The following is a 12,260-nucleotide window of genomic DNA, read 5'->3' as shown; positions in this document are numbered from 1 at the left end:
ATCAAAGGATACATTCATGTCAGCTCCATCATTCCCTGCACAACGACAAACCTTATTCATGTGTGGCGCTAATCAAGATGCGCAGTCCAACAAAGCATTCAAACATCAACTTCTAGATCTTCTAGGACCAAAGAAATGGAGAAAGAGCAATTGAATGTGAAAGAAAGAATGAAAGGCAAAAGAATACACCACAAGGGATTCCAAACATCTTGAATGCACTTTGATGTATACATCTATTTTTAAATATATACATACTATTGCGCTCTCCTGGGCTGCACTATAATATTCCTGACCAAACAGCAAACAGCAGGTAGGCTAGCGATCTCTCCTGAGGTATTCATCTTCTATATCTTCTGACAAGGCAGCTCTACTCATTCAGTTCTTCCCCATTTCTCTCTAGTAAAGGTGGAATCTGTCAGTTAAAAGCAAGCATACAGTACAACATAAACACATCTCTTTCTTAGCTATTGCAAGTAATTCACACACTTTCTATTTATCATTAGAAATGTCATGTGTCAGATATGGATGTGAATATTGATATTGCTACAATTCATGAACCTTGAAATTTTCAACAACCATTCAGAATCAAGAATTCAATCATAGCCTATTACTGCTAATAATTAATGCATTTACTTTTACAAAAAAGAACTGCAATACTACAGCCGTTTACAAGTGTACTCGTTGATCGGATCACAAGTGCACAACGCTAAATACAGGAGTAACCGGGGTCTAAAACGCTTTGAACTTGTCCACTTTCGACCACTTCCACAGGTAGTCAAAAACGCATTTGACCAGATTGCTTTCGTAGTGTAAACGCTCATGTGGTTGAACAGCCACAAACGACAGTCTACTCTCCACCTACTGACCTAATGCCTAAACATTGTTGGAAGCGTGCTAGCCAGACGAGATTTAAACTTTGTCGACTGAAGACCCAAGTTTGGTTTTCTAACATGCACTCACAGCATTCTTGTAGCTTTCAGAGCAGAAACAAAAGTTGCTGCCCTCCGCATGTTCTCCGTCATTTCCGGTAACATTCATATGTAAATTTTGTTCATTAGATCAAAGATTGGAAAAAGTCCATACATTTATCCACCCATAGACCCTCCTCTCGAAGAAATCAGGACAGAAGTGGTTAAAAGAGATGGATTAAAACACCAGGTGTAAACGGGTATGTGTCTCCCTCGTCTACTTGTGATCCGATAATACAAAATGCATCAATACCAGCTGTAAAAAGGGCCACAGATGAAAATACTTCAAAAACACTTGTGGTAACATTTCCAAGTCCATCAAATTTAATCATACTGTTTGTTCTAAAAAATTTTTTAGCATACTAATCGGTAGAATAAGACATTAGTGGCAACAAAACAAGTGAGGTACTGGGGGACCATTCCTTGGCTGCCCGAAGGAATTGGTAATAAAAAGATCCTGGTAGATGACCTATCAGCGATGAAACAGAGACACCGATCTAATGAGGTATTGCTAATGAGTAGTGTAAACGAATGTGTTTGTTCTTTATCATGGCTAAAGCTAATAAACATCAGTTTATGGTATCACCTTGATTAGCATGTGAAACATTCTGAATTCTTCTGTTTTTACTCTGAAAATGTAAAATGCATTACATTGAATTTAACTTTCAAATCTCAAAATAAGAACAAAAAAAATCACGGTATGCAGTGTTTATTGTCTGGCCTAGTGTATTTCCCAACTATTATATCACAATTTGATACACTAGGAAATAAGTTCACATATTAAAACACTTATTTAACAACATCATTGCAATAAAGACAATAATAATGAGCAAGGCCTACATCAGGAACTTGGAATGGCAAAGCAGTCCCCAGAGAACTACCTTTTTTTGGAAAGATACATTGGCTGCACCCCAGAGACTTGGCTCTCAAAAGCTAGCCACACACAGTATGCAGCCTTTGTTCCACTGAAAGCATTTGTCTTCAGTGCAGCGCAAAGAAGAGGGGTTAAAATCCAATTCAATCGATAACACAGGAGACGTACAGATACAAACAGAGGCTAAGGACCCCTCCCATCACCAGCTGAAAGTTAAAATAGAATAAAATGTTGAAATGCCTTTGAAGTTTCAATACCAAACCCTGAGCAAGTCAATACTCACCGTATTGTTACAGATACCCAGAAAATTTCTACAGAAATCCACAGAAAAACAATGACAGTTCTATCTAAATATTCACATTGAGATGTTAATTATTGTCTGCTTGCACAAGGTCATGCATTTCTGAACAATAAATGGTATTTTAAACATTTGGTGGAGCTTATCAAGGACTTAATATTCAGCGAGAGTAAGGGTAGGTGGTCCATGTGAGGGTGTTGCATTGCAATCCCAGGCAAAGGTAGTGTATAAATAAGATGACTGTCCCACTACCATGACCAAAACCCCTCCCATTCACTCTCCATTCTCTTACCTTTACCACCTTCCCTCCAGGTTAACTCTGTGTCCCAGCTAATGAGGAGTTTCCGTGGCCTACTGAGCTCCCGGGATGGGATGGAGCTTACCCCCGGTGTGGGACTGGGGGAGCGGGACGGTAGAGCACCGGTGTCAGCCTCCGCTTCACTGCACATACATCATGCCGGTCATTAGTGGAGGATCAGGCTGGACCTTTGGCCAGCGCGCAACTGGCGGCAGGGAGGGGATGGCCATAAAAAACCCCAGGCTCTGTCACTCATTGTCACTTAAAGTGAGAATTTATCAGGGCCTCTGTCTGCGCACCGATGAATAATGAATGAGGTTCTGGAGCTTTGCCTTGACGCTCGGGTGCTAATGGGGCCGGAAAGCTTCGGCAGGACCATCCTTTGTGCCAGGAGGTTGCACTGTCGGGGTACGGACTGGCCTCTATTGGTGGCCGAGCCTGGCCATAATATCACACATTCACTGTGAGGTATACCCCTTCTCTTGATGTACATGCCTGGAGCACCTTCTAGACCCTGGGTAGTGCATTTTGTAACACCAAAAGTGTTAGGAAGTTTAACACCAGTGCCTATTTAAGAAGCATAAGCGCCCTCAGTTTTGGAAGTGTCCGAATTCTTGTACAAGTAGTGCATGTTGACATTCCCTTGTGTTATTTGGCACAAGACTGGATGAATGTTGTTATTTTGACAAAGCTGCTTAGGGTGGCCTTAGAAGAGTTAAAACTTACTTGACTATAAATATAGAAGCCCTTTTGCTGTCAAAATCTGGATTCAGGGAAGAGAAGTTTATCCCTCACTGGGGGCTTTAGCATAGACTCATAAAGACCAGCATATTGCATCAGTTGTAAGTATCCAAAGAGAAATGATAAAAAAGGTCAGTTTATTTTTCTCGTTAATTCAGAACAAGCTTGAGATAAGATGAACACATCTGACATCTCAGGACCTTTGTATAACCGAAGAAGCAGATAAAAAAAGAGATGTAGGCTCTTCAGAATCTATAAATTATTGCCCTATGCAATACTATCAACCTTGTTCTGCATGTAAACCGCGTGAAATACGATCCAGCGTAGTGCAGGAAATACTGTCACAATCAAAACGTTTGGAGTTAACTTCTTATGAGGAAAGTTTGTGTTTTCTGGACCGAAAAGGACTGTTCAGTTTACACACTTTTTGATACTGTAACTTACTATAAAACTCTACGCTCCTGATGAAATAAAGAGTTCAAAATCAGTCTTAAAGTCTGGGAGCAAAAGAGTTTTTGATTTATTCAGAGAAAGATTTTGGGGCGAATAAAAAAGAAAAGAAACAATAAACAAGCGCACATTCTGAGCTTCTGCCACACTTTCTTCCTGTCAAGTCTGAGAACTTTCAGCTAATTACGAGCAAAGCCCCACACCACAGAGAACTTGCATCCGTCGCTGTCTGAGGATGACAAAAGGCTTAGAGGGGGCAAGAAACAAACAAGCCCCAGAATACGAAGAAGGCTTTCCAGCTAGCTGCATGGGCGACAGCAACATCTAATCAGTTGGGTTTTTTTTTTTCAGCACTGCCTTCAGCGTCGCATCGAAGGCACAGTTCCTCTGATCATTGTGCGAAGGGGCTCTCCCACTGCGCCAGTCTCCTCTCCTCTGAACCACGGGTCAGTCCTTGGTGAGTAGCCTTGCTCCTCCGTCTACTTCATGGTGGTGCATCTCAACTTCATTACCATGCAGAGACACATACCGGGGGTAACTGCACCCCAGGACTGCCTGGAGGGGCTACGCTCTATCCGGCCTCCATCGGGATCTCCCTCGCTGCTGGTTGCCGCCGAAACGGGAGCGTGGAATGGAAACGCAGTGCATTAAGTGACTCCGTGCCTCAGGGTCAGAGAGGAGGCGACGTGGCATCTCCGCCGAGCAAGCGTAAACAAGCAGAGGATGTTAGATCTCTTCATCCTATTCAAATGCTTTATTATGCTGATTTTTGAGCAAACTGTAAGCTAATCAGGGCAACTTTTTCCCGTTCTCGCATGCACACAGGGGAAATTGTCAGAAAGGTTAGGTGCTGAGAGTCAATTCTGGTGCCTCGCCTCCAAACTTTACACTCTCTGGATCATTTCAAACAAACACGGAGAGTCCGAGGCTCTGTTGCAGTGGAAGAGATTTCATGCAGCATACTTAATTGGAAGGGGGCTTGGTGGACCATTGCGAGAAATATTCACATTCAGTATGCTCTTTGGGACCGAAGTTGTAAATAGTTAATTATGACTCTGTATGCAAATGTTGGCCTTTAAATGAATTCAAGGAATAATTTCCATGTTCATGTATTTGCATAAATGCATATTACATGCATTTCACACTCAACACCTCAAAATGTCATAAAGAGTGATACAATTTTAAGTTGATATCTAATGTATTAACTTGCCGTACCTCATACAGGTTACAGAAAGGACCTTGAGAATTTCACAGAACACAAAAAAGATTTGACGTTTATCTTTATACACTACAGGTCTCAGTCCTATTCTTCCTTAGAAAACTAAACATTTTGTAAAAATACATTTATATACATTTACAATTATATTACATTTACATTACAATAAAATAAAAAATTTCCGGGGTGATTAAACTGCCCTTACATCATATTCCTCCTAATTAAAAAACAAAATTCTGAAGTAGTTTATAGTATATTGTTTGTTAAATCAAACTCATGTGTTGCAACCAACATGCAGGATAAAACAATTATCTACATTAACATAAATATAAAACAAAAAATCAAAAAGAAATAACCAAGTAAAACAGGAACTGATCACTATACACTATAATTTACATAGTAATAGTATAAAATGTTTTATAACCATTTGAAATCAACATGGTTCATATGTTTTAATCAAGATGTTTCTAAAAGATTTTTGGACACTCATATTGGTTGTAACAGAAGGCCACCAGAACATCATTTTAGCAAATAAAGTAAATCCTACAAGAAACTACAACCGCAACAAACGATTGATGCAAAGAAATTGTCTGTCGACAGATTTTCAATGACATTTTACCCGACAAATATCCTTCACTAATCACCACCTGCATTGAAGATCCAACACATTATTGTTATCCTTATTCCAGGTGGGCTGGTCTTAAGACAAAGCCTGAGCTCTGGCTGACAAGAACAGGTAGAGAAGAAGCAGGGGAGGGAAGGAGGGCGGCTAGGACGACTGTGTTAATTGGACTTTACAGTAACAGCGTGACAGGTGTTGTTTGGAGAAAAAAAAAAAAAAAAAAAAAACTCAGCAAGAGTAGGAAAAAGAACACACCGAGCAGTTTGTCAGGAAAAGGCAGCTCCATCCTCACGCAACCGTTTCCCTTGCCGTTCTCCCTCAAAATGAATGCTGTCTACTTGTTTATCGCCGAGAGAACTCCAGGCCGGCATCCTCACACTTTTTTGGCCCTGCCACATGGAGGTGGGGCTAAGCCTCATCCTGATAGAAGCCCGCGTCAAGAGTAATCCGACAGGATGCCCCCCACTCATGATAGATATGCAATACTTGTCATTTAGAAGAGAGAAATTAGGTGTTTTCACAGATGCGGCAGGTCATGCCACTTTGTTGCCTCGTTGCTGTCAGAGCAAACCACTTTTTAAAACACAGGAAGTCTTCTCTTGCGTTAAAAGCTGTCAACAAATAGAGCCGACAACAGCTCACTCTATTCTCTCCGGGCAAAGGAATTTGTCCAAAACAGATGTTTCACCTCTAAATATATATATAGTCTATTGCTGTTGCTTGTGATGGCATACACACAAAGTAATTTTGTTCTGGAAAACGTTGTACAAACTTCAGCTATCTCCAGCTGCATTGACGTCAACTCTAAACCACGTTGAATGTGATGTAGATGCGATTTCAAAGCCGTTTTCTTCTAAACGAAGGACACACAAGGTCATCAGAAAATGAAAAGCATCTCGGCAGCGACTCTGCTGACAATTTCAGCCTTCCCTGCGTGTCTTTCTTCTCGTAATGACCGGAGACCAGCGGTACAGCCTCCGCTGGCATGCAGTACAGAGGAAAGCGTGGGAACGTACAGGCAGACGTGGGCTTTTGCTTCAGTGTGCAGCGAGGCCACAGGTTTATGCAGGAATGCCTGTGGTCGCACGCTCGCCGCGTAAATCAAGGCTCCAAAACAGAGCATTTCATTCAGTGAGGTTGGGGAGGCAAAAGCTCAGAGGACGCCTGCATCTGGTAGCGTTTTTGATTTACTAGGGACCTGCACAACATTACAGCACTGGAAAACGGTGGGAGCCCGAGTCCAAAGGGCTCTAATGTGTAGGCGAACGCAGTCTAAAGGATTCGGTCGTAGTGGTTGGCATCCAGGAGCGATCTGCCATTCCACAGGATATGAGGCAACGAGCAAATGCGCTGGCTTAAATGAGTTTTTCTGTACGAAACTCCAAACCTTTCAAAAGGAGCAGGACTCATGTCATAGCAGTTAGGGTAATAACACTTGAAAGAGAATATCACATTATCACATCTGACATGTTTATGACATGGCAGCACAATAAGTTTTCCATAATCATTCTGCATAACATCTTGTTTGTTACACCAAGCTCATATATCATAAAGTTTGAACCTATCCAGACAAGATTGTCCTTAATTCAAAATCAACATAAATGCAAATTATTTAAATCCCTTAAAGCAGGGTTCACCAATCTCGGTCCTGGAGGGCCGCTGTCCTGCAGAGTTTAGCTCCAACCAGCTCCAACACACCTGTTTGGAAGTTTCTAGTATGCCTAGTGAGACCTTGATGAGCTGGTTCAGGTGTGTTTAATTGGGGTTGGAGCTAAACTCTGCAGGACAGCGGCCCTCCAGGACCGAGATTGGTGAACCCTGCCTTAAAGAATGCAAACAAAACAATGAGGAAAAAAATTATTTCAGGTCCTTGATTAAGGAGGTAGACAAATACAATGTTTTTAACCCAGGTTGAATTCAATTTAGAGGATATCTTCATCAAGACAAAAACTAGAACTAAAACAAAATTAACATTAATTGATTAATTACTTTCAAATTTTCTTGTGTTTTCCAACTAGAGCATACGCAGTCTGATAAAACTGTGAGAATGACTACAGTGATTTAAAAAAGTATTATAAGCCTGAATGAAACCGAAATAGCCAAACACGTATGATCAGTATTGCAGACTTAATTTGCATTAAAAAACAAACAAAAAAACAACACAACATCAATGATGCACCATTACTATTTACGTACAACTTACAGGATGAACCCTGTTTCTCTTGTTAATTTTTTATTTTTTTTTAGACTCTGAGTGATTTTAATTACTTTACACTCCAGATTGGAGTCCAAAAAGAAAATAATGGCAAACATTCTCTCTTTTCATGCTTACTCAAGCAAGTCTATTTACTTTTTTTTTCTCATTCGCAGCTTGATGGAGGGAGGCAACAGGATGGGATGTGACATTTTGGTTGGAAAGGCTTCAGAATTCAAAGCAGCTGTGGGTAAAAACCACCTGTAAAGACACTCTCTGGATCAGATTTCTTTTGAAACCTCAACCTAGCATTTGTTTCCAATAGTTGGCTTGTGAAAAACCCCAAAAATTTCTAGAGATGCTTCCTTGGCCGGGCAACAAGATCTGAATATACCAGGAGATGCTTTTCAAATGTTTATAGGTCCTGCTCAGAGGGTAGCCTTTTTTAACTTTGTTAAGGTTCACCACAGATGACCATGTATTTCCCCATGCTTCCTCTGGGAAAAAAAAAAAAAACATAATACATGGAGTACATGGACAACAGTATTGTATGTGCTTATTTGTGCATCGTATGCATAAAACAGCCAGTTCATTGTCAGATTACTGTGATCTGTAAATGTAAGTAATGAAAACAACAGGCCTATTTGTTTTGGCATGATTTTTTATTGTAAATTTTGGTATGATTTTAAACATTAAGTTAACGCATTGCGTCTTGTTAGAGTCACCATAAAATCAAAATGGACAATTCTTATGTTTTTACAGAATGTTGTGTTGTGTTAATTATAAATTATTTACCCATATATAGACATTTTTTAAAAAAATATTTTTTTATTAATATGCCAAGTCTTGATACAGTATTTTCATGTTAATTTCCAGGGTGAAGAAGGATAGTTAAAACAGCCTGCATAATGATTACCTGAGAGCTCACCTGTTACATACGGTAGGTGACACTGGTTATATACTCTACTGAAATCAAACTGTCTTTGTGTAGGCTATTTCACAACGAAAATAACTACATAGCACCATCTTGCGCCCAAGTTATATGCTGTTAATGGCAAATTGATGTATTTTCCTATGACAACAGTATAAATACGATTCAGCACATAATTACATTTCATAACTGAACAATGTCACCTTTGACTTGTTAGGGTGTTTTTTGTAAAACTGCTTAAAACAATATTTATTGTAAAAACAAATACACTGAATTGAGTGTGAAAACACTGAAATGCACAAAAACATTTTTATTTGTCACCTTTAATTTCTATTACAAAATATTGAACAAGAAAGGGAAGGAGAAGATGGATATATAGATGTGAAATGACCAGACTTTATCTTTATCTACTAAATATATATGGAGAAAGTTTTCCTTTGGGGACATTTGCAGTTGAAAAAAGGTAATAAATCGCAATGTATCACAATACTCAGCATAATCGCAAAATGTTTCAAATTGCAATATAGACCTTATTTACAGCGGCGCCATCTTTGATTTTTAACGGGAATGAAAGTGAGGCTATCAGGGATAGACATGCATCTCTTTAGTGGGATGTACAGTAATTTAATGCGTTTTTGGATTGTCCTGCTGACGAAACACTGCAAAAATATCTTTCCAAGGAGTTTCAGTAGACAAAAAAACTCCAGACAACATGAGCTGTGGAAAATTATAAGTGATCTGGGAGCTTTATACAGCTATTTACAGCAAATGCCACTGAAAACACGTCATATCTCTCACAGACTCGCTTTCATACCTGTCATGGCACTGCTCTGAATAAGGTCTATTGTATCGAGGCTTAAGTATCGTAATAATATCGTATTGTAGAGCCTCTGGCGACTCCCACCCCTAGTTGACATGTTAAGATTATCCTCAAAGCACAAACAAAACAGCATAACATAAAAAGACCAAAAAAGCAGAAACATACGTTTCAGTAACTGAAGTTTTTAAGGACGACGATTTCATTATGACAAAAAAAAAAAAATTAAAAAATAAAATGTTAACAGGGTTGACGATTAACTTCTTTAAATAATACATTTTGTCAATCAAAATGTTACAATTATGTAATAAAAAAGACAAAAATGTTAGCTTTTATAAACACATCTTTATTTTTCATAAATATGTGCATATTTGCCAAAATAGCAAAGTGAAGTTAAAAACAAAGGGGTGGGAAGAGACTCCAAAAAAAAGAAAAAATATATTTTTGTTAATCCATGTTGAAAACTGTCTATGGTAACACAATAAAAGCTGGAATCAGATATTCATTGTTAAAGTCATTTTACCACGCATGTATGAGGGAACGCGTTTTGTAGAATGACCCAATAAAGAACAAAAGGAAAGTAAAAACAGAATCATTAACAATACATAAGGCAGAGTTTACTCGCTGTTGTTCTTTTTTTCCTTAGAAACCGCAGTTCTAAGATATTGCCAGACATAGCATTTTGGAGAAAACTTTTCAAATAATAATAATAATAATACATTTAAAAAAAAAAAAAAAAAAAAAACAGCAACGGTTTGAATGGTGGATGTTTGGGGATCATCCCTTGATAATTCTCTTCCCCTCACAAACTAATTGGTTTAAAGTTGCCAAGCATGCGCCACAAGCTATTTCAAACCTGCATGCTATTGACATTTCATGTTTCAAAGCACAAATCCTTTCAATAAAGAAAAAAAAAAAAAGAAAAGAAAAAAATCCTGAGATGCGCAAGCTATTTTTCCTCCATGCGTGTCCACTGGGGGAAACGAACATTGTCTACTTGTTTTTTTTTGCCCCGATTAGGACTTGTTTGTTGTCCCTGCTGCACTCACAGCTCCAAACTTGGACAAAGTTTGGCTCAAAAGCTGACACTCTCTGCTGACCACACAATCGGCCAATAAAGCGTCAGCTTCCCGGCCACTTCAAACGGCGTGAAAGAGGCGAAACTCGCCTCAAGAACCAGACCTAAAGAGAAACGGCACGTTTCTCTTGCCGAAATACAGAAAAAGAAAAAAAAAAAAATCTATGAAAATGCTGCCAGCAGCTGAATCTGCTGCCAATGCAGAAGGGACACGTTACAAGTGCTGGTCCCTCTGGCAACAGACAGATATAGAGAGCTGAACCAAGCACCTGGATCTTAAGGAAAGAGAATATATTTGGCCTTGGTGCAAAAGGTAAAAACATCTGAGTCAGTTCGGCTTCTGTAGTGACATCTCTCAGTGTCTGTGCAGTCTGCCGACAAAGTGTAAAACGGATCAGTGGGTAACAACTAGCATACTGTTCAATAACAGGTCTACACTACTTTGGAACATGTTTTGCGAACAGCGAACCAAAAAAAAAAAAAAAAAAAAAAAAAATCTCAATTTCTTCAGACTGACTGATGCAATTGTTGGACGTTAGGAAATACATCATGCTACCACTAAATTAGCAGAACTTTTTAATGATCTTTCCAGTTACTTTTGAATCATTTTGCTAACATAGATTTGAGAACCTAATCAACAAATTCATTGAAGAAGAAAAAAAAAATGGACTCAGTCATAAATTGGCATCTGAGCAAGTTAAACTCTAAAAGAAAAAGACTAATATTTAGCCATTTAAATATGGTTAAATAGTAAATAGAGTGTAACTAAAATACATTTACAGTACTATTTGAAAGTTTGGGTTCGGTAAGATTTTGAAAGAAGTCTCTTATCCTCAAAAAAGCTGCATTTATTTAATCAAAAATACAGTAATATTGTGAAATATTATTACAATCTAAAATAGCTGTTGTCCATGTGAATATATAGTAAAACGTCATTTATTCCTGTGATCAAAGCTGTATTTTCAGCATCATTACTCCAGTCTTCAGTGTCACATGATCCTTCAGAAATCACACTAATATGCTGATTTGATGATCAAGAAACATTTCTGATCATCAATGTTGAAAATCAATGTCTTTACTCTCACTACTCACACAATTTTAATGAATCCTTGTTGAATAAAACTATTTAAATAAAGAAAATTGGACCCAGCAGGGTAGAATCATACTCATGTTTGCTCTTTAATTCCACTGCTCATATTGAGCTAAAAGCGGTACAGACATATGTGAGCTGTACAACAGAAGGTTCCATGCAGGTTAGTGTCAGTCTGTTATGCAGTTAGACTGTGTCACCACTAGATGGATACCTGCATCTGTTTTCCAATATCAAAATGAACACTAAGTGCACAGACAACAAATAAAAAAAGCCCTTTTTCATAACTAATATCGACATTGGACCAGTCTGGGTAAAGATAGCAGCTTGCACGAGGTTGGAAACAACAATCCAGATATCAATTGTGGTGTTTACTGAAGTTTGTTTTCGTTGTTCTGGCAGTTTCAAGGGAGCAATTTCCAGTGATAAAATTGAACCGCTTTCCTTGAGGAATTCATTAGAATGAGAGGAAATAGTCCCCTTGTCGATGTCTTTCCTGGAGGGAATAAGCCGGACGTGGACCCTGGGGCACGGGCGCGACACACTGCCAGCTAATAAAGCTCGGGGCTAAGCGGAGACAGTCGCTAAAACAATACAAATGAACACAAGCAAATACGAGTGGGCGACGCTTTGGGGATTGATTGGCATGTGCAATTAAAAACACTCTGAAAAGCAGCACAAAT

Source organism: Squalius cephalus (genome assembly GCF_949319135.1).
Source record: "Squalius cephalus genome assembly, chromosome: 13".
NCBI classification, from domain to species: domain Eukaryota; kingdom Metazoa; phylum Chordata; class Actinopteri; order Cypriniformes; family Leuciscidae; genus Squalius; species Squalius cephalus.
This window is presented reverse-complemented; position numbering follows the sequence as displayed.